Below are 22,662 nucleotides of genomic sequence, written 5' to 3'. Positions count from 1 at the left end.
ATTCAATTGTTACTGATTTGTTTAGTGTTTTTCATATATTTATGCTTTTTCATTGTGTCCACAAAAGCTCTAGAATTTAGAAGTTTTCCCTAAATAAATTCTACCAAGAATATCTACTCTCATAATTTAATCATTAAAAATTAGTATGTTATTAGAGTTTTCTTAAAAATAAAATGCCAAATACCTTAAGAGTAAAGAGAATAATGCTTATTTTTTTTTTTATTTAGAGGCTGCTTTAGATGGATAGAGTGGGAGCCCATTCTTTGTTCCTCAAGTATCCTAAGCAATCAAAATTCTTGTAATACATGGATAAAATTACAAATTATACTTTGACAAAGCATGTAAGTCACAAAAATGCTCACTGCCCACTTTAGAGAGATTCTCTTTATATTATTCAAGAAGGATGAAAGTAAAAATTCTACACCAGAGAAGACCTGAGTTAATTCATATGTAGCACTGTTTACCTAGGGTTATTTATTAGACCATTTTTGCTTTATTCCAGTTATAGAATTAAAACAAAAAAGAAATCCTATTTCCTGTTAAAAGCATATATTTGTGTCATTTATAGAAATTTATTCTTTAAAAATTGGTTTTGTAAAGGAACATTACCCTAATTTTGTTTCTTGAATTTATAAACAGAGAGTAAAAAGTTTACATGATGTACTGCAGCTTTTGTTTTGTTCATTTTCTGGGTAAAAATTATACCATATCAGAAAATAAGCTTAAGAGTATAATATAAAAATAACATAATAGGTTTATTAGGAGACTTATCACAGGTCCATTAAAAACAAGGATTTCTCAGGGTCTCATTTTAATATTTGTCAGTTTGACAATTTTCATTCATTACATTCATTTATTAATGTGGTATATTTTTAACAACTAATGTACTTTGTTTCCTTCTAGTTTAAGACTCTCAAGTAGGAAATAAGAATGGGTAAACTTAGGCAAATAATATCATTGGTTTGTGTTGGTGAGTATCATGGATGGTTTCGAGGCTATATAAATATTTTCTGCCTTTTGAATATGATTTGCAGGCTGATGTAAGACAAGATATTTCTTGCTTGCCAAATTTAAATCATTTGCTTTTAGTTTGACTATAAATAATGAAATAATGTTTGAAATTACTGATAAGCTTGTTAATCTCGTAAAGTTCTTATGTTATCAGTTTTCTTCAAAATAAAATACATTTAATACTGATTTTATTTTATGTTGCTACATATTTGATTCAATAAATGTAATTTTAAGTGAAAAAACATATTGGGCAGTATTCAATTTTCAAAGAAACTTTACTTAAATTTTTAGAATTTAATTCTAAATTGTGACAAAGATCTTATCAATTTGTGAACATTAATGAATTTGAGAAAGCACTGATTTAATAAGATGTAGTTGGCATCATATTTGCTTGTTAGATGGATATTTGTGTCTCAAGTCACAAGCTACTTGTCAACTCATCCTGTTTGATGTACAATTAACAGAGCAAATGAACAAGCCCATCTGCCATAATGTCACAAATCTTAAAATATATGTAAAGTTTAGTATATACATTATAAATGTTTCTATAGGAATGGGTAATCTATGCTTTTATTTTTGATACTCACTTTTCTTTAAAGAAAGAAGGAAGTCTCCTACTTTGGAAATTTTCAACTTAACTTGAGCTATCTGCTGCCCACGATAATTACAGAGACTGAGAGTTTACATATTTTTAAGTTATGACTTTGAAGATCTTCTGATATATCACACAAGTAGGACATCATTACTCCTCTATTGTAAGGAAATCTCAGAAGGGTGAAAATTGGGGATGAACATTTTAGAGTGGAAATGTGGGTTTCCAGATAGGTTTAAAAATATCCAATGATAATAGTTAGAACCAGAAAAAACATCCTTAAATTTTCATTTTAAAAAACATATCTGTATCTTTAAAGATGGATTCAGGTGTACTTTCTCCAAATTGCTATGGTTCAGGACTATTTGGATTAATATGCATTATACATACTGTACAGATTAAGCTAAACTGCCTGGGAAATGGATGGCCAATGAACCAATTTATCTGTACTCTGCAGGTACCTTGAATATTTTGCCACCTGCAACATAATTATAATTCTATTTTGATGTAGGCAGTGCTATAGTAGCTAAAGTAATTTTCACTTCTTAGAATTTCTCAAAGAGAAATGCAAGGTAATGCAACCTATTTTTAAAACAATGTTGCTTTCCCATAAAATATAGTCATAATACAGAAACATTTAATGTATCTTTTAGCAGCCACTGTCTATGGTGAGCAAGAGAAAGGAAATTAAATGTAGACATCATGAGTGCCTCCTGTTTCCTTGTTAATAAGATGAGTTCTGTGCCTTTCTAAACCAAAATCATTCATTCATACATGTTGGAAAACTATGGTTTGATTTTTTTTCCTTACACACTAAAGAAATATTAAGTGGAAATAATTCTTCTCCAAGGATTTAGAAATTGGAAGCAATGCATTACATGTGAATTTATATGAATATAAGTACATATGCATATGCAAATAGTTTGTTTTCTAATTTAACTAAAGTAGTTCAGATAATTAAATTACCTTTGTAAAAGTACAATTATGAACTTTTCTATATAATATTGAAATACACTCTGAAAGATGTCTATAAGAATATCTCTAGAACCTATTATAAGGCAAAAAGGATCTCATAAATGTGATTAAGATAATGGATCTTAAAATAGAAAGATAATGCTAGATTGTCACACTGGAGCCAATATAAGCACACAAGCCCTTAAAGGCAAAACATTCTCTAAATGGAAGTAAAAAAGATAAATTTGCAAAAGTCAGAGATATCCACTGTTGTTGAAGGAGACCACATGGAAATCCTGAGCGAATAGACAGCCAGTGAAGAAATGAGGATTTCAGTCCTACAACCACAAGGAAATTGACTCAGTCAAGAACATGGATGATTTTGGAACTAGATTATTCCCTAGAGATACTTTGTTCCCCAGAGGAATGAAGGTGGCCCTGACGATACCTTGACTTTATGACATCTAAGATTACCCTAACTTCTGACATACAAAATCTGTTAGTTAATATACTTGTGCTATTTTTAAGCTAATAGATTTGTGGTAATTTGTTGATGCAGCAATAGAAAACTAGTACACCATGTTTTGTCTTAACAATTAAACAGAACTATAATTTACATACTTAATTTAATTAGCTAATTTTATGGAATTTACCCTTCATAGTGGTAGCAGTATAGTTCATGTAGTAATATTTGCTGTGGGACTATGGCCCATATGGAAGAACATCTATAGTCACTACTGTTTCTCCCTTTTTCTAAATTTTCCAGTCATAACTTGGAAAAATTACATATGCATATATATAAATATATAATTTCAGAATGAATTAAAGACTAATAATCCTGATTTCTCTCCATCTAGAACCCAACTAACCACAAAATAAATTTTAAATAAAATAAATACACATATTTTAGGAAAAAAATTGTTTTTAGCTTTTACTACAAGGAAGTCTAGCTATAAATTATTTGGATGAGCTTAAAGGTATAATTTTTAGGTTTAGTTCTTTAATCCTTTTAATATTGACAACAGACATATTAGGTAAAGCCAGTGATGGTTAATTTTATGTGAAGTTGACCTGGTCAAGGATGTCCTTGATATCTGGTAAAATATCATTTCAGTATATGTCTGTGACAATGTTTCTGGAAGATATTAGCATTAAATCAATAGATGAGTAAATAAAATTTCCTTTCACCACTGTGGGCTAGCTCCATCCAAACCACTGATGGCCCAAATAGAATGAGAACGTAGCGAAAAATGAATTCTCTTTCTTCATCCTTGAAATGAGACATTTGTCTTCTATCTCAAACACTGGAGCTCCTACTGGTCCTTTGTTCTCAGCAATGTAAAAGTTTGGTTATACAAGTGGTTCCTTGCCTCAATTTCTCAGCTATTCTGCTTTGAACTTAGACTATGCTATTGGATTCACATTCCTTGGCCTTTTTATACCAGGGACTGAATTACACCACTGATTTTCCTGATTCCCTGTCTTCTAAATGGCATAAAATACTCTTTATCTCCACAATGTTGTAATCTGATTTAGAAAATAAATATCCTCATATGTTTGACTGTCTTATCTACCTATGTATCTATGTATCTATCTATGTATCTATGTATTTATCTATCATCTATCTACTTGTTGGCTCTGTTTTTATGAAGAATCCTAAGAAACCAGAACAAGACAGAATTTGGTGTTGGGAATAGTTCTAGCTGAAAAAATATTAAATCAAATATGTGTATTGGTAGATCTTCTCATGTTCTGTGAACGTTTTCACCTTTTAAGGGATTTTTTTACTTATTATCACATCATTGTTGTACTGAGGGTACATTGTGACATTTACAAAAGTTCTTATGATATATCAATACACCATAACTGAATTCACTCCCTCCATCATTATCCTTAATCTCCCCTGCCCACATTCCTGATAGCTTCAACATGTGTTATTTTTCCATTTTCATAAATGAATACATAATATTTCTACTACATTCACTCATCTATACCCTTTCCTCATATCCTCCTCCTCCCATAGGTATCAACACCCAGACAGGACCTGTTTTACCAATCTGTTCTCTGTTTTGTAAAAAAGAATTTATTTTTGTTTAAGATAGCTCTACAGGGTATTTTATTGTGACATTTCCATGTATATAGATATTATAACCTGAATTGGTTCATCCCCTCTATTTTTTTTCATTCTACCTTATTCTCCTTCTGTTGAAGATAAATAGTTTAGAGAATATGTCATTTACATAATAAATTAGAGTTGTTTGCTGTTTTTTCCTATTTTTAAAATTGAGTTTTCCAATTACTTCTTGTTATTTTTAGAAATACAGCTGAGATTGAAATTTGTTTTTGAAAATGGACTATGATTTGAGATTTAAAGTCTAATTAGATTGTTATTTTAAGAGTAACTAGTTAGTGCATGGATTCTGCCAAAGTTTCCTTAGAAATGAGAGGAAAAACTAGTGTCACTGAGTATACTTAGTGGGGGAAGGAGACAGCCATGTATGATGGTGACTCAGTGGCCCATGCTTGTCCAGCATTCAGTAGTGGTGCATGGAAAGTCATGACACACAAACTAGAAACTTAGTCTAGTGCTCATTCTAATAAAAGTGTATACTGGAGACTGTCATCATTACTATTGTATTAATTGTGAACATGTCTCAACAAAGTTTATCAACACTTGAATTTTAAAATGTCAAATGTTCAGTATTTATATATTGAAAGGAATAGGAGGTCTCAGCAGGCCCCAACCCCCTTGTTGGAGAAACCAGTACCAAACACCCCATGTAGATAAGATAAGCAATGTGGCAGGGCTCAGTTAGGGCATATAGAATGTGGGGAATGTGAGCGGGGGGTACATGCAAGATGTGAAGTACGTGCAAGATGTGAGGTACGCGCAAGATGTGCTCTGCCTGCTTGCCCAATGTTGATAACGAAAATATGCATGCCACCGCGGTCTATATAAGATTTCCCCTAAAGAGGCTCAGGGTCGTGTTTTCCTAACCGGTCCTGCGTGTCCGTGTGGGAGCTCGACCCTGGCTAGCCAGCCCAATAAACTCTGCTTTGTTGATTGCATTCACGCCTGGCTCTCTGTCTCTCGGGGGAATAGGATTCCGGGTCCTAACATTTGGGGGTCCCACCGAGATTTCATTTTCTCGAGAGACAGAACCTGCCTGCGAGAAAGCAGGGGCAATCCCAAGTCCTAGGCGTTGGGAGGGGATCCCAGACCCTCATTTGGAGGAACTTGAGTGTTCCATTTGGGCCACAGCGGGGATTCGGCCAATCCCCAGGGAGATTCATTCTGGGAATCTCGCAAGGAGGACCACAGGGTCCTATTGGGAGAGGCTTTCCTCTCATTTGGGCTCGAGCATTTTAGGGACCCTGGCGCCAGGTGAAGAACTAATTGAGCTAGTCGACCGACCACCCATCAAGTGGACGCCTTTCAGCCTGATATCCCAGTTGGACGGTGAGGAGGTTGAATGGGGTGCGCACCAGTGTGAGAGAAGGACCGGTCCGAGCGAGTGCTGGAGAGTGTTGTGTGTGTGTGGAATTATTGTTGCCTTTACCCTTTTTGTTCTATCTCTCTTGGTGTTTGAGTCTCCTTCCACAATGGGACAGGGACAAACAACCCCAAAGTCTCTGATCCTTTCTCACTTTTCAGAAGTTAAAGAAAGGGCCTTAAATGCGGGTCTGGTCATCAAGAAAGGTAAGTTCGACACCTTTTGTTCTGCAGAGTGGCCCACCTTTGGAGTCGGGTGGCCCATTCAAGGTTCCCTCTCCCTAGACCTGATCACTAAGGTTAAAGCAGTCATTTTTCAGCCAGACAATCGAGGCCATCCAGACCAAGTTCCTTACATTTTGGTTTGGGAGGATCTGGTGAGGAACCCTCCCCCTTGGTTAACAGTTTTTCTGACCCACCCCTCCAGTTCGGCCCCTGGGACTAAAACCCCAGTCATGCCCGCCTTGGTCATAAAGGAGGAGGAAAAACTTCCTCTTCCCACCTTGACCGGTCCTCAAATTAGGGCATCTCCTTCACCATCTCTGGTCTTACCAGAGAGTTCCCCCCTTTACCCATCCCTCGCAGGGGCAGAGGAAGATCGGCCGCCTCCATACGTGACTCCCCCTGGCCAAGCCAGTGCCCCGGAGGTGGAAATTTCCTCATCCTCCTCAACAGGACTGGCAGCAGGAGGAGGAATGGGTCGAAGACTTCACCCCTGAGGGATCTGGGAAAGGGAGGGGGAAGACGGGCCCCCCTCATCAACACAGGGGGAGGAAACTGTCCCTACACTTCCAGTCTGGATGGTGGGCCAAGGGGGACCGGGAGGAGGGCAACAGTTTCAGTACTGACCCTTCTCCTCCAGTGATCTATATAACTGGAGGACGCAGAACCCGCCCTTTTCTGAAGACCCCAAGTGTCTCATAGATCTCTTGGAGTCCATCATGCATACACACCGTCCCACTTGGGATGACTGTCATCAGCTGCTCAATACTCTTTTTACGACGGAGGAATGAGAGCGCATCCTCAACGAAGAGAGGAAGAACGTCTTGGGGGATAATGGGAGACCCACAACTCTCCAACTGGCCATAGACGAGGCTTTTCCCCTACGCCGCCCTGATTGGGATTTCGGGACCGCAGAAGGTAGGGAGCGTCTTCGGATCTACTGCCAGACTCTTATGGCCGGTCTCCGAGCGGCCGCTAGAAGGCCCACCAATTTTGCAAAAGTGAAAGCAGTCGTTCAAAGGGAAAATGAAAGCCTGGCCGGTTTCTTAGAGCACCTCTATGAGGCATACCATCAGTACACCCCTATTGACCCTGAGGCGGACCTCCACCGGTCTGCTGTGGTACTCTCATTCATTAATCAGGCAGCTCCAGACATTAGGAGAAAACTCAATAAACAGGAAAACTTAGGGGAGATGACTATAAGGGAAATGCTACAGGTAGCGGAAAAGGTCTTTACCGCTAGGGAAACTCCAGAAGAAAGGGAGGAAAGACAGAGAAAGGAAGACAAGGAGGCCCAGGAGAAATTGAGAAAGGAGGACCGGGAGTTCCAGGCTAAGGAAAACCGAAAGCAACAGAGAGAAATGGCTCGTATTTTCCTAGCGGGTGTCCGGGACCAACCCAGGGGAGGGGGCCACGCCAGGACCCCGGATAAGGAACACTGTTTTTACTGTAAGGAAACGGGGCATTGGAAGAGAGAATGTCCTAAGTTAAAGGGAAGAAGAGGGTTTGGAAGGAGACCGGGGGAAAACAGGGAAAGGGAACGAGCAGTAGAGCAGGCCAGAGTCCTCCTAGCCGGAGAAGAGGACTGAAGGAGACGGGGCTCGGACCCCCTCCCCGAGTCCTGGGTAACAATGCATGTGGAGGGGAAGCTGATGGGGTTCATGGTGGATACCGGCGCCCAATATTCGGTTTTAAACAAGGCACATGGACCTTTGAACAAGGCACGAACAAGTGTTGTTCAGGGGGCCACCGGTACGCAGTTATGTACATGGACTACCAAAAGAAAGGTGAACTTAGGAAAACACCAGGTCACACACTCCTTGGTCGTCCCTGAGAGCCCCGCTCCCCTGCTCGGACGGGACCTACTCACCAAAATAGGGGCCCATATCCATTTTGAACCAGTTGGAATAATTGTGACTGATCGAGAAGGGAGCCCGATTCATGTCTTGTCCCTATCATTGGCTGATGAGCATCGTCTGTTTGAGAGTCAACAGGAACCAGGAGGGGACATGACTCATTGGGTAAAAAGATTTCCCACGGCCTGGGCAGAGACTGCGGGAACCGGCCTCACCAAACACCTCCCGCCCGTAGTTATACAATTGAAGGCTTCTGCTCTCCCCATTCAGGCGAAACAGTATCCTATGCCTGAGGAGGCCCGAAGAGGCATAGCCCCTCATATCCACAGGCTAATAAAGGAAGGAGTACTGCGGCCTTGTCAGTCTGCCTGGAATACTCCTCTGCTCCCTGTCCGAAAGCCGGGAAGCGGGGACTATAGGCCTGTGCAAGACCTACGAAAGGTAAACGAGCGGACGGAGGACATTCATCCCACCGTTCTGAATCCCTATACCTTGCTCAGCCACCTACCCCCCTCGCAAGTATGGTATACAACCCTTGATTTGAAAGATGCTTTCTTCAGCATTCCATTGTCAGAAATTAGTCAGCCGCTATTTGCTTTCGAATGGCAAGAAGATGGGGGCCAATCCGGACAGCTCACTTGGACCAGACTGCCGCAAGGATTTAAAAACTCTCCCACCCTGTTTAATGAGGCCCTGAGCCAGGACCTGGAACCTTTTCGTCAGAGCCACCCACGAGTCACTCTATTACAGTATGTTGATGACTTACTGTTAGCGGCAGAAACCCGAGAGGAGTGCATCAAGGCTACTGAACACCTGCTAACGGAATTAGGTGAGCTGGGGTATCGGGCAAGTGCCAAGAAAACTCACATCTGTAAAAGGTCAGTGACATATTTGGGTTATCGGATTGCAGATGGGGCAAGATGGCTGACTGATGCCATGAAACAGACTATTCTGGCTATCCCATCCCCGACATCCACTAGGGGGGTGAGAGAATTCCTGGGCTCCGCGGGGTTCTGTAGACTCTGGATTCCAGGATTTGCGGAAATAGCCAGACCCCTATATGAGGCCACCAAAGAAGCTCCAGATTGGAGTTGGGGAGAGAGAGAACAACAGGCCTTTGATCAGCTAAAAGACGCTCTTTTGCAGGCCCCTGCCTTAGCCTTGCCAGATCCTACAAGACCATTCACTCTGTTTGTAGATGAGAAAAAGTGGGTAGCCAAAGGAGTCTTGACCCAACAGCTAGGTCCCTGGAAGAGACCAGTGGCATACTTTTCCAAGAAATTAGACGCAGTAGCGGCAGGATGGCCCCCCTGCCTCCGCATCATAGCGGCCATTGCTGTGCTGGTGAGAGAAGCCGATAAACTAACCTTTGGACAGGCCCTCTGGGTAACGGCCCCTCACCCGGTGGAGGGAATCCTTAAACAACCCCCTGGGAAATGGATGACGAATGCCAGGCTCACCCACTACCAGGGGCTCTTGTTGGATTCCCCTCGGATCACATTCACAGATCCCGTAATCCTGAACCCTGCCACCTTGTTGCCTAACCCGGAACTGCAGACACCTGTCCATAACTGCAAAGAATTCCTCTCCGAAGTTACACAGGTACGGGCTGACCTAAAGGATACCCCCCTGTCCGGCTGCAAATTAAACTGGTACACGGATGGAAGCAGTTTTTTCCAAGATGGAGCCCGAAGGGCAGGGGCAGCTGTAGTCGACCAAGAAGGAAATACGGTATGGAGCAGCGCCCTCCCACCCGGAACATCAGCCCAAAAAGCGGAATTAATTGCCTTGGCAGAGGCCCTGGAGAGGGCAAAAGGAAAGCGAGTCAATATCTACACCAATAGCCGCTATGCTTTCAGTACCATCCATGTCCACGGGGCCATCTATCGCAAAAGAGGATTCTGCACAGCAGAAGGAAAACATCTAAAGAACCTAGCCAAAGTCCAGCATCTATTAATGGCAGTGGAAAAACCGAAGGCAGTGGCAGTGATGTATGTCCCAGGCCACCAGTCTGCCAAGACACCGGAAGCTGTCGGTAACAACAGAGCAGATCAAGAAGCAAAGAGAGTAGCAATGGTGAGTCCTCCCATGGAGACAGGGCAACCTTCCACGGTTGCGGCGATAGACGTGCCGGTCCCAGAGCTCCCTCCGCTACCCCCCCGACCAGAATACTCCACAGAGGATTTCACTTGGATGAGAGCCCACTCCCCCTTTAGAGAAGGGGAAGACGGATGGAAAAGCGACTTGGAAGGCAAGTTAATTCTGCCTGAAAAACTCGGACGATTCCTGTTGGCTAACTTACATAAGTCCACCCATTTGGGGCGGAGAAAATTACTAGACTTGTTGACATCTGCACAGCTCTGATTTCCGAACCAGACCATAGCAGTCCACCAAATTGTGGAAGATTGTGCCAGCTGCACAATCATGAAACCAGGACGAAGGGAGGGGCACCATACAGGTACTCGGGAACGGGGGAGGGCTCCGGGAAGAAGTTGGGAAGTGGATTTTACTGAGGTAAAACCGGGAAAGTTTGGGTACAAATATTTGCTGGTATTCATAGATACCTTTTCAGGCTGGGTGGAGGCTTTTCCTACAAAGAAGGAGACGAGTCAGGTAGTGGCAAAAGCTTTGCTAGAGGAAATCATACCCAGATATGGGGTGCCCGAGGCAATTGGGTCAGATAACGGTCCGGCTTTTGTTAGTAAAGTCCTGCAGGGACTAGCCCAGACTATGGGGGCCAATTGGAAGCTACATTGCGAATATAACCCCCAGAGCTCAGGGCAAGTAGAAAGGATGAATAGGACACTAAAGGAGACCTTAGCCAAATTGGCCCTGGAGACTGGCGGTGATTGGGTGACGCTCCTTCCCTTGGCCATCTTCCGGGTCCGGAACTCTCCATATGTCCACGGGCTAACTCCCTTTGAGATCCTGTATGGGGCTCCACGCCCCATCATTCAGAGGACCTTAAGCCCGAGACTAGGTGATCTGGCCCCAAATTATCGTGTTACTCTACAGGCTTTAGCTAAAGTACAACAACAAATATGGCCCCTAATTCAAGCATACCATACTGCAGAGAGGACCCCGAACACGGAGCATGGCATAGTCCCAGGGGATATGGTATGGGTTAAAAGACATCAGTCCAAAACCCTAGAGCCTAGATGGAAAGGACCTTATGTTGTACTGTTTACTACCCCTACCACCCTCAAGGTCGACGGGATTGCAGCATGGTTACACCATTCCCATGTAAGACAGGCTCACCCTCCAGAGAAAAAACAGGAAAATTGGTCTGCACGGAAGCATCCAACAAACCCACTCAAGCTCTGGCTGATACGGGATGCTCCGAAAAACGAGAACACTCCAGATGCTCCGCAGCCCTCCTAGAATGGGATTATCACCTGGGTCCACTACACCCACATCAGACCGGCAGATCCGGTAGCTATGAAGAAAGGCTTCCTGCCAACAAGAAGGGTGTCCCACCACAAGGAAAATTTTTTCAAACTCAAACTTCATACTGGACCTCGGTAACTTTATTCCTTTTTCTAACCCTGTCCACCACTTGCTGGGGGCATACAAATCCACATCAACCTTTTAACCTGACCTGGATGATTGTAGATGTATCCACAGGAGACATTCTTAACCAGACCTCCAAGGTGACCCCTCCCAGCACCTGGTTCCCAGAATTATACTTTGACTTAAGGGCCTTATTCACTGGCAGGGGACAATGGGATTTGCGCCAAAGTTACTTCTATGTCTGCCCTGCTCCCCAACCCAACCACAGAAAAAAATGTGGAGGAATCGCAGACTATTATTGTAAGTCATGGGATTGTGAGAGCTCAGGGGATATATGGTGGCCATCCCCCAAACAGGGGGACCTTATTCAATTAAGTAGAGTCTCTCAATCTGGCATTACATACCACCAACCTAGACCTATAAATAAGGGATGCCCAACTCCCCCCAATTGTAATCCCATTATGATAAATTTCACTGATTTAGGAAAAAAGGCAACGAATTGGGAATTGGGTAAATCCTGGGGAGTCAGACTCTACAAAACAAATCATCCAGGAGCCCTTTTTACTTTTCGGCGTGTGCAACAACCAGTCTCTACTCTAACAATAGGCCCTAATAAGGTACTTAGGCCACCCTATGTAAAGCCACCTCCCTGACCTTCCACAGCTCATCACCTTCCCTCAACCATAGCCCGGGCTAATGTTACAACTCCAAGACCATCAGAAACCAGCCCTCCCCTGGTGAGGCCCAGTCTCATGACTGGATCTAAAGACCCCCTCTGGGAGCTAGTGGGTGCTGCCTTCCTGACGTTAAACCACACCAACCCTAACATGACTAACTCCTGTTGGTTATGTTATGATGTGAGGCCCCCATTCTATGAGGCAATAGGGCTAAACACCACTCACGATACCTCATCTGAGGAAAACCCTATTCAATGTTCCTGGGGAGACCGTAAGAGAGGTCTGACCATACAGCAGGTAAGCGGCCAAGGAACCTGCTTAGGAAAAGTGCCAAAGAACAGACGGGACTTATGTACTGTTATTAACGCCAGTTCTACCTGGGAAAATGCTATTAAATGGGTAATTCCAAAGGACAATGGGTGGTGGCTATGCTCGCGGTCTGGACTCACCCCATGCCTATCAACTAAGGTGTTTAACAGCTCTAAAGAATTCTGTGTTATAGTGACTGTGCTGCCCCGCATCCTCTATCATTCGGAAGAGAGTCTATATTCATACTGGAATACAAAAATGGTTGAAAAAAGGAAAAAGAGAGAACCTATTTCCACAGTAACTATTGCTACCCTACTCAGCCTAGGGTTAGCGGGAGCAGGAACTGGCATAGCTTCTTTGGCCACCCAGCAGAAAGGGATGTCTTCGCTGCGTGCAGCCATAGACGAAGATATAGAGAGAATAGAAACCTCCATTAGCCACCTAGAAAAATCCCTCACTTCCCTGTCTGAGGTAGTACTTCAAAACCGACGAGGTCTGGACTTGTTGTTCCTCCAAAAGGGGGGACTATGTGTTGCTCTAGGGGAAGAATGTTGTTTTTACGCTGACCATACCGGAGTTGTTCGTGACTCCATGTCTAAACTTCGAAAGAGCCTGGAACAAAGAAAACGAGAAAAAGAGGCCGGGGAAAGCTGGTTCGAGTCTTGGTTTAACCAGTCCCCATGGTTGGCTACCCTTTTATCTGCATTGGCAGGGCCAATAATAATCATCCTATTACTTGTTACCATAGGACCCTGGATTCTAAACCGACTTATGACTTTTGTCAAAAGTCGAATTAATACTATCCAACTTCTGGTCCTCCGCCAACAATATCAGGCTCTTCATCCCCTTGAGAATGATTCCTCAATTTAGGCCGTAAGAAAAGGGGGGAATGAAAGGAATAAGAGGTCTCAGCAGGCCCCAACCCCCTTGTTGGAGAAACCAGTACCAAACACCCCATGTAGATAAGATAAGCAATGCGGCAGGGCTCAGTTAGGGCATATAGAATGTGGGGAATGTGAGCGGGGGGTACATGCAAGATGTGAAGTACGTGCAAGATGTGAGGTACACGCAAGATGTGCTCTGCCTGCTTGCCCAATGTTGATAACGAAAATACGCATGCCACCGCGGTCTATATAAGATTTCCCCTAAAGAGGCTCAGGGTCATGTTTTCCTAACCGGTCCTGCGTGTCTGTGTGGGAGCTCGACCCTGGCTAGCCAGCCCAATAAACTCTGCTTTGTTGATTGCATTCACGCCTGGCTCTCTGTCTCTCGGGGGAATAGGATTCTGGGTCCTAACAATATGAAATAAATATTAATAGTAGGACAGATGTGAAATTGTTCATATTATATTTTAACTTTGATTCATTTTTCTTGACTAAGATTGAAATGGTATAGTAAGTAAATATTACTTCTACAATTTCTATAATTTCTAAAAATAATATATTAAAAGAGAGCTGATATGCTGCTGAGATAGATAATGTAAGCTTTCATTTCAAACCTGGAGTGTTCCTACACCTTATCAACATCCTGACCATAGACTCTTGTAATTATTTAGCACAGTTATTTGAGCTGCTTCTTTAACTTCTGATATTAATTTAGGCATAACCTATTTTTCCATCACAAGAACTCACACCAGTCTGATTTTTTCTTTCTAGTTCTGTGAGAAAAAAATGTGTCTTCTACAGTCATATAGGACAATTTTACTTTTATCAATCATCCTTCTGTCTTTCTTCTTTGTTTTTTTTTCCTATGGATTTATTAGCCCTGATCTTTCAAAATTGAAAGAGTTTTTAAAATGATCATATAAGATAGCTTCTAGGGAAGCACTTTCATTACACAACAAAATTCCCAATTCTACCTGCAAATCCTAATCTTAGTGAAGTATTTGTAAACAATAAATAAACACAGATGTGAGAATCAGAAAGAATTTAAATTTGAGACTATTGTCATTCACTTTAAATCACACCATTGTATACAACCTTTCTCTGTTGTGCACTGCATCTCTTGCAACCTAGGGACTTAGGGATATTAGAAGTCTAATGTTCAAGGATCACAGGACTATTTGCATACAAAGCACCAGGTGGTTTCTTGGGTGTAATTTTAAAACTTTATTAACATGTAGTGTGTCTCCATTTAACAACTCTTATATAGCAACTTAACTAAGTCTTAATTGTTATTCCTTATGCCTGAAGCTAAAATCCACTAAATATGAATTGTTCTCTCCATGACTTTTGCAGCATTTTTTATCAAATGAATATTTTATCAAGATGTATTTTTAACCATCAAGCTAAAATCTTGTATTGAAGATCTTTGGCTACAGAAAGAGTGGTGTATCTTGGAAAATACTGTAATTGACAATTTGGTTAATATCACTCAAGAGTTTTTAAAATGCAGGTATTAAGCGTGCTTAGCTTATCCATGTCTACTTTTTAGTCAATCTTGTTTAAGTAATTGAAATTAGTTCTGCAAGGATATGTGATATATATGAGTCTAAAACTTTTCTCTTTCTGGCTTGGGTCTAAGAGTGAGCTTGTTGGGATGGCTTTTCAATGACTTTGGTTCTCTGCAACATCAACATATAATTAATCTAGATTACTAAATTATGTAATACTATTTATTTATATTCCCGCATGATGCACTGTGTTTCGAGAAAGCACTTCTGGTCTCATGGTTTTAAGAGTAGCAATAAACGTTTAATTCAGTAAACGTTGCATTGTGAAAAATAGCCAACTACCTTTGGTGAAATAAAACAAAGTGAGCTGTTTGATTTTTCTATTAAAATGGTTATTTGCGTCTACATTTTAGTAAGCTACATGTGGTCTTGAGCAAATTATTTAACTTCGTGAAATCATAATTTCTGCATTTATAAATTGAAAGTAATATTAGTACCAATCTTATAAGCTTTTTTGAGAATAAATTAGAAAATATTTTGAAGCATTTATCATTTTCTCAACATGAATTATATGCTAAATAAATTCTGTTATTACTATGAATTGATATCTAGGAGTAATAAAGGCAGCTAATTTTGTTTTATATTTATTTGTAGTACTGGGGCTTGAACTCAGTCCCTATACCTTGAGCCACTCCACCAGACCTTTTCTGTATGTGAAGGGTTTTTTTGAGATAGGGTCTCGTGAACTATTTGCCTAGGCTGGCTTCAAATCTCAGTCCTCCTGATCTTTGCCTCCTGAGTAGGTAGGACTACAGGTGTGAGCAACTGACACCCAGCCAAGCCAGCAAATTTTAAAATAGATGAATAAAATATGTTTCTGTACATGCTTGGAATGTGTATCATTATTAATCAATATTTATTAAATTAATAAATAGACTATCAATATTTATTTAGAAGAAAACAGAAAGTTCCTTCAAATGTCTGCTAAGAAAGAGATTAGAGTGAAGAACTTGGATTTGTTCTTTATTTTCATTCCTCTAGTATTTGCCATTATTTACCCACCTCTGTCACCTTCTAAAAGGTGCTTTTCCAGGCTCAGTGTATTCCCCTGAAGAACCAAAAGGAGATTATTATATTAAAGATTTGTATGTGAGTTATACCATAGTACGACAAGTAATGTCTGAAGAGTGATACTTAGCTCTGGGGATAGGGCATGGACACTAAAAGCCTGGTAAAGGCTTAAGAGAGGTTCTAGCACAAAAGAGAAAGTTGCAGGAGAATGTATTTAATTGTGTGAGATTTTGTTTTGTTTTGTTGAAGATAGCATCTTATTATTTAGCCTAGGCTTGCCTTGAACTCTCAATCCTTCTGCCTCAGCATCCTGCTTGCTGAGGAGTATAGGTGTGAACCAGCAGGCTTGAGTGAGAATTTTGGATTGCTCATTTGATGGTTTTAATTGTTGAGAAATAGAAATAATCTTTATAACTTATATAATATCATATTGTACAAAATAATATTTCCAGAACTGATAATTTTATATCTGTCTTCAACATATGAGGAAAACATAAAGAAACAAAAAATTAAAATACTTAATTAACTTGACTTGAGTAATTCAACCTTCTGTACCTCAATTTCCTCCTATTGTAATGGGAGTTGAAATGTATATCACTAAGTGAAGGTACAATAAGTGATATGATTGATGTCAATTGGTAAACTTGTTAAGATCTCAAGAAATGCTCCCTCTGAAGAATGAAAACATTTTCTCTTTTTCTGTGGCAGAAGAGTGCTTCATTCATCTCTGTCATGGAGTTTCAACACCATCTCCATAGTAGGCACTCACAACTGCTGCAAGCTAATAGCCCTGACTGTCTGTATCGGTAGATTTTACCTCTAGTCTTGCAGCCTTTGAAATTTCCATGATTCTATTTTAGTCTGCATGGAACAGTGATTGAGACTGTCAGCCAAGACTAATGTGAATCAGGTGAAGAAACTTTATTAACTTTTAAACAAGCTCCCAGCCTTTCTAGAGAGGCCCTGATGAGTCATCATGCTATTTCTGTATGGCCATCAAGTCTGAGTTCAGAATAGAATCTTTGGTTGTGACAAGAATCATTTACATAACATTTTATATAATGCCAGAATGATACTTCCATTCATATTTTATCCCAGAAAAAATGTTTCTGAGAGAAGGAACCTAGAGCTTAGAGAAAATGCTAATCCTGGAAAATAACAATATATTCTCATAAAATATTATATTCTCATATAATATGTTGTCAAAGAAAGTAAAAAAACTTAGGATTTAGCATTCTCAGAATCTAGTCCTCAGTAACCAACTGCTTTTGTTATGCTGTACAAATGTTTATTTGGTTTGAAGCTCAGTTTCCTAAACAGAAGGATTTTTGAACCAGACATTTTCTTCTGTTAGTCTTCTTGATATTCATGACAAATTGTTTGGTCTACAGCAATTTTCAGGCTTTAAAACACATATGGTAAAATTTTACCTTTCACTATTTTTATTGTTGTTTGCCATGAATGAAAAAGTTCAACTTATATATTGAGAAGCATTGTCTTTCAGAGTTTCTAAAACCCTCCAACATTGCCATAAATTCACTCATCAGGATGAAATAAGTAAAAATGCTTTTTTCTTTTGTTCTATTTCTGGGGTTGGTTGTAACAGTCATATGCACAAGACTAAATGCAAACTTGTAGATCTGCTTATGTTAACATTATATAAATGTGCTTTGTCTTTTTTATAGAATGTAGGAATTCAGAGACTATACTTATATCTTTGTCAGGTAACATGCTGGAGTGACAGGTTTGAAAATGTGAGTTTTATTTCAAGATTTAAGCTCAAAATCCATTTTATAAAAAAATCACCAAATCATAGAATATTATATAAAATTATGAAAATCCAAATTTAGTGTGCTTAATACCATCCTGATACATCCTTCTGATAGGAAAATAAAAATTAGAATAATTTGAGGCTATGGCAAGGTGAAGCATCTTGAGAAGTAGCTGAGATCTAATTTAAATCCAGTCTATAATCTCAAAAAAATTTAGTTACCAGCTCTATAGGCACATTGAGATTTACTGTGAAAGACATTCATAATTATATGTTGAACTTAAGAGAATAACATTGTAAAATTATTATACTTGCAAACTTGTATTTTTAACAAATTGCCTTCCCTTTATATATGACCTTTGTTGTTGTTGTTGTTGCTGTACTGGGGTTTGAACTCAGGGCCTATAACTTGAGCCACTCCATCAACCCTTTTTATGTGATGGGTGGTTTCAAGATAAGGCCTCTAGAACTATATTGAACTATTTGCCTGGGCTGGCTTTGAACCTCGATCTTCCTGATCTCTGCCTCCATCCACTTGCTGACACATGCCTAGCTCCTTGCTGAACATTCTTTCCTCTGTCATTCAAGAAAGAATTTTTAGTTATTGGTTTCTATATCGTTACTATAGAGATGACTTCACATTTTCTGCAGTTCATTTTGAGTGTCATTTATTTTTATTCATATATTTGAACAGTGAGACATATCACATACATAAAATATTGAATAAAACATAAATGGGAAAATAAAAAGCATAGTAGAACAATCATGTACCTAACATTTCCTTCACAAATTAGTTAATTTCCAGTAATCTGGATTCTATACATTGATTTACCACATTCAGACTGGGTCACTATGCTAACACTTTGATACATTTATTTTTATTTTGTTTCAGACTTACTATATGTGTATTATACTCTAATCATATGTAGTTTTCCCATCTCTGACTATACAAATGGAACTACATTGTATGCATTAATGTTTCTTTTTGTCTGGAGGTACTTTATATATATTAAAGCCTTCTATGCTATGCTGTGTGATACTAATTTTTATTGTTATGATGATATTACTTTACAATGCCATTCACTTGTCCAGTCAAATTTTTCTTTGGCCAGAGGATAGTTAGCAATAACAAAATTATCTCAGAAACAATAAATTATAAACAATGTTGGGACTATAGATTTGTTTTAACTTAATGAAGTTTATTTCCAGGGAAAATAACTTTGCAGTAGTTGAATGTAGATAAAAGTTAAGGAAATTGAATAATGAATTTTTTAAACTATAACTCAACATGCTGTAATAGAAATTGTAAGGCATTGAAGATAATATCAGTTCAGCTCTTAAAATAAGTGGTCTCCAGTAGTTGAAGTCTTTTGGCTAGCAGATATAGCTATAGTCTGCTATGCAATGGAGTTTAAAAAATGTGCGGCTTCAACAAGGTCTCAATATGTTACTTTTATTTATAAAGATGCTGAAATTGGCTGTTTTTAACTAAGGAAAAATCAGGGACATCTGTTTATCTAAGGACCCTAGCTCAGAAAAAAACTTAGGCAAAAGTAAAGGATTTTTTAAGTAAAACATTTCCCTACATGTAAATACTTTGTGCAAATGTAGAGGGACCCAGCAGACAGTATAAGTATCTCTGAAATTTTTAAAGTATGAGCATGAAACACTTGTATTTAATGGTCTTATATTCTTGTTTTGTTTGTCTTCATAAATTAACACTTCCAGGTATACTTTAATAGTTTGATAATTGGCTCTCAGAAAGAAAAAAAAAGCCCTAATTAGTAGTGCTGATCAATATCCCTGATGTAATTATCTGCTGTGATTTGGGTCTTAAGTGTTTCCCAAAGGCTCAGGTATTTAAAGCTTGGTCTCTAGCTGATGGCACTACTGGGAGCCAATGGAACCTTTAAGAGGTGGGGCCTGTTGTAAGAAAGTGAGGCTATTGCCCTTGAAGAGGATATTGGAACCTCAGCTCCTCTTTCTATGGCTCTTTGAGAAGCTTTTCTCTGTCACACACTCCCCACCACAGGCCCAAAGTGAATGAACCAAGCAACTGTGAAATAAAATAATATTTCTTCCTTATAAGTTGATGTTGTCAGATATTTTGCTATAATGGTATAATACCCACGCTTCCAAAGTATCATCTTTGAATAGGGATTTGTGAAGACATGTGCACAATCACCTTTCTCAAACTGCTATAAGCCAGTTTTGACACATCACTAGTTAATATTTATAGTACAGCATTCATGAAGAGCTACTCACTTATGAAACAATTCTGGTTGTCCTCTCTTGTAGGCACTGGATAAGACTGCCGTCTCTTGCCCCCTTGAGGTTCAGTAAGGTTATGTGATGAGTGATGGCCAAGGAGACGTAGTAGAGCTTGCATATACCACTTTAAATGTAGAATATCTGATTACCTTTGCAAGGCCTTCCAGAGTTCTGTTTTTCTTCTGCTGTAGTCATGAACATCTTTCCAGATGTTGCCTAGGTCCTCCAGATCTAGAGTAAATGTGAAAACCACAAAAGTAAAAACTGATTTATAGGGGATACAAATAGGTATTAGATCTTATGTTGAACAACTGAGATGTCAAGATTGTTTGTTATCTAACCTTTTCTGCCTGATCACACCTATTACCAGTGACCAATTTTAATAAAGTCTGAATGGTAAATGAGCTATGCCAGACATTGAAATTTTATTGTAAAAAATGTGTTTACTTCAGTCATTATGTTCCCAATAGGTGTTTTCATTTTCTGGTCTTGCTAAAAATATCAATTTTAATAAATGCCACTGTTTGAAAATTTCAGAGAAGTGCAATGTTTACAATCCAGAGAAAGTCAAAAGCTGTACAAAAGACCAATTTCAGTTGTTATAGCCTAAGGATGTTTTTCAAATAGTTTTATGATATCAACATATAATTAATAATTGTGTACCTGAAAGGTATCTGACAATATTAATCAGGCATTAGTGTCAATACTTTCTTAATTTTATAAAATTAATGGAAAAGTAAATATAATGTTTGATCTCAAGAAAGTGTTACATTCATGATTGCCTTTGTCTTGCTAAAGGTGTGTCCTACTGATGATCATATGTAATGTATTATAGGGAAAGGTCCTTAATATAGAGGCAAGTTAAAAAACAAAAAAGTAAGGTTACAAATAAATTATAACACAAAATTATATATATATGTATTTGTATGCATACATGTATATAGGTACATTTGTGAATGACAGTACACACACACACACACACACATCCCAATAATGAGAGCAAAAAGTTTTAATTTAATAGATAGAAATTCACCTTAGTCAAGAACATGCACAAGGGTGTCTGGTAGAAAAGAAAAACTTGAAGGCATAGAATGGGAGAAAAAGAGAAAAGAGAAGAGCAAAACTCTTTACATTATAAATACATGACTTTGATTAAAGGAGGAATTGTATTTTTTCTAAATTTCGGCAAACACTGGGGAACATCTGAGCCTAGGGTACTCACGTAGCTTACGGGTAGGCATGATCTCTTGCGAGGGCTTCTGAGGGAAACTCAGATGTGGCATGACCAAAATAGAAATCAGTCCACTAATGTGGCATTTGTTCAATGCCTGGCACTGTTCCTTAGTCTCCAAAGGACATTAATAAATACAATGACATAATAATGAAATTTAGTGCATTTTCATTGCTGAGCTATGAAATGACTTTAGCTACATGCTGTACAACTTTTATCTCTGCAACAGGACAACTCCTTTGAGAAAGTCACCTGAAGGCAAGGAATGAGTTTTTGTTTGGAAAGACCAAGTTTACAGATCTGGGCTGATAAATTGAATTTTGGAACAAAAAATACTATGTGGAACATGAATAAAACTCAGTGTCATAGAAGATATGAGGATTGCTACAATGCCTCAGAGGAATCCACAGATCAAAGATAAGCTTACTTAGATTTTAAATTTCTTTAAAAAATTATCTTTACTTCATGAAAAACACTTTTAATGTTTAAGGACTGTTTGTATTTGATCACTTTTCTTTTTCATTTTTATGCAATAAACATGGCTAAGTTATTATTTGGAAAGTTTTAAAAATTCATAAAAATATTAAAACATAGTACCAATACCAATTAGGAAATTAAGCATGGCTTTGTGCTACTAAAGTTATTGCATAAATTTTTAGTTGGTTTGAAGTTTTTTTTCTTCTAGTTTAATTGTCATAAACTCAGGTACAGCCTACTTTGACTATATGAAATATATTTTGTTCTAAAATAGGTTTTCCTTTCTGTGACAAGCAATTTTTAAAATTGTTCAAGTTTACGCGAGATATGTGTATGTTTAAATTACAGCCCATTGGAAACCAGTAGGAAATGTCCACACATTAATGGAGAACTAAGGTAACTGTACACAAATTTTGTGTAGAAGAAAGAATTCTGCATTTATGGAAAATGTGATGAAGTGGCATTAATGGATTTGTATGGGTTTTCTGACGTTCACTGTTAACAGCTTTGGTGGATATCATTCATATTCACTGCTGCATATATATAGCCATTCAATTTATATTATTGTTGAGAATTTACTGACAAATTGGTTTGCAATTCTCTACAGAAAACATCTAATACAAAAGTAGTATTATTTCCTGAGTAATTTAATTTATAATTCAATACTTTCTTACTAAATCTATTAGATGTAGTAGAATACATTTTTAACTTTTTTAAAATTGTAGTCAAATCTTGATGGGTTGTGCCAAAAATTAACTAGATTTGCCTTATGATCTAATGACAAGTGATTAATAGACTTAGATAAAGAATGTGAGTGTACATGTG

General features: G+C 38.9%; 1 long non-coding RNA gene across 1 annotated transcript in view; it reads right to left on the bottom strand.

Annotated features, from left to right (window-relative positions):
* Positions 1-21,399, bottom strand: part of LOC141410771 (uncharacterized) — a 62,341-nt gene extending 40,942 nt beyond the window's left edge. Inside the window, exons 1-2 of the long non-coding RNA XR_012435554.1 lie at positions 21,352-21,399; positions 20,279-20,360 (exon numbers count right to left, since the gene is read on the bottom strand). This is a non-coding gene — a long non-coding RNA (uncharacterized lncRNA). The remainder of the gene's footprint in view (positions 1-20,278; positions 20,361-21,351) is intronic.
* Between the last annotated feature and the right edge of the window lie 1,263 nt (positions 21,400-22,662).

The sequence above is a fragment of the Castor canadensis genome, chromosome 9, assembly GCF_047511655.1.
Source record: "Castor canadensis chromosome 9, mCasCan1.hap1v2, whole genome shotgun sequence".
Taxonomy (NCBI): Eukaryota; Metazoa; Chordata; class Mammalia; order Rodentia; family Castoridae; genus Castor; species Castor canadensis.
Note: the sequence above shows the minus strand (reverse complement) of the source record. Positions and strands in the feature narration are given on the sequence as shown.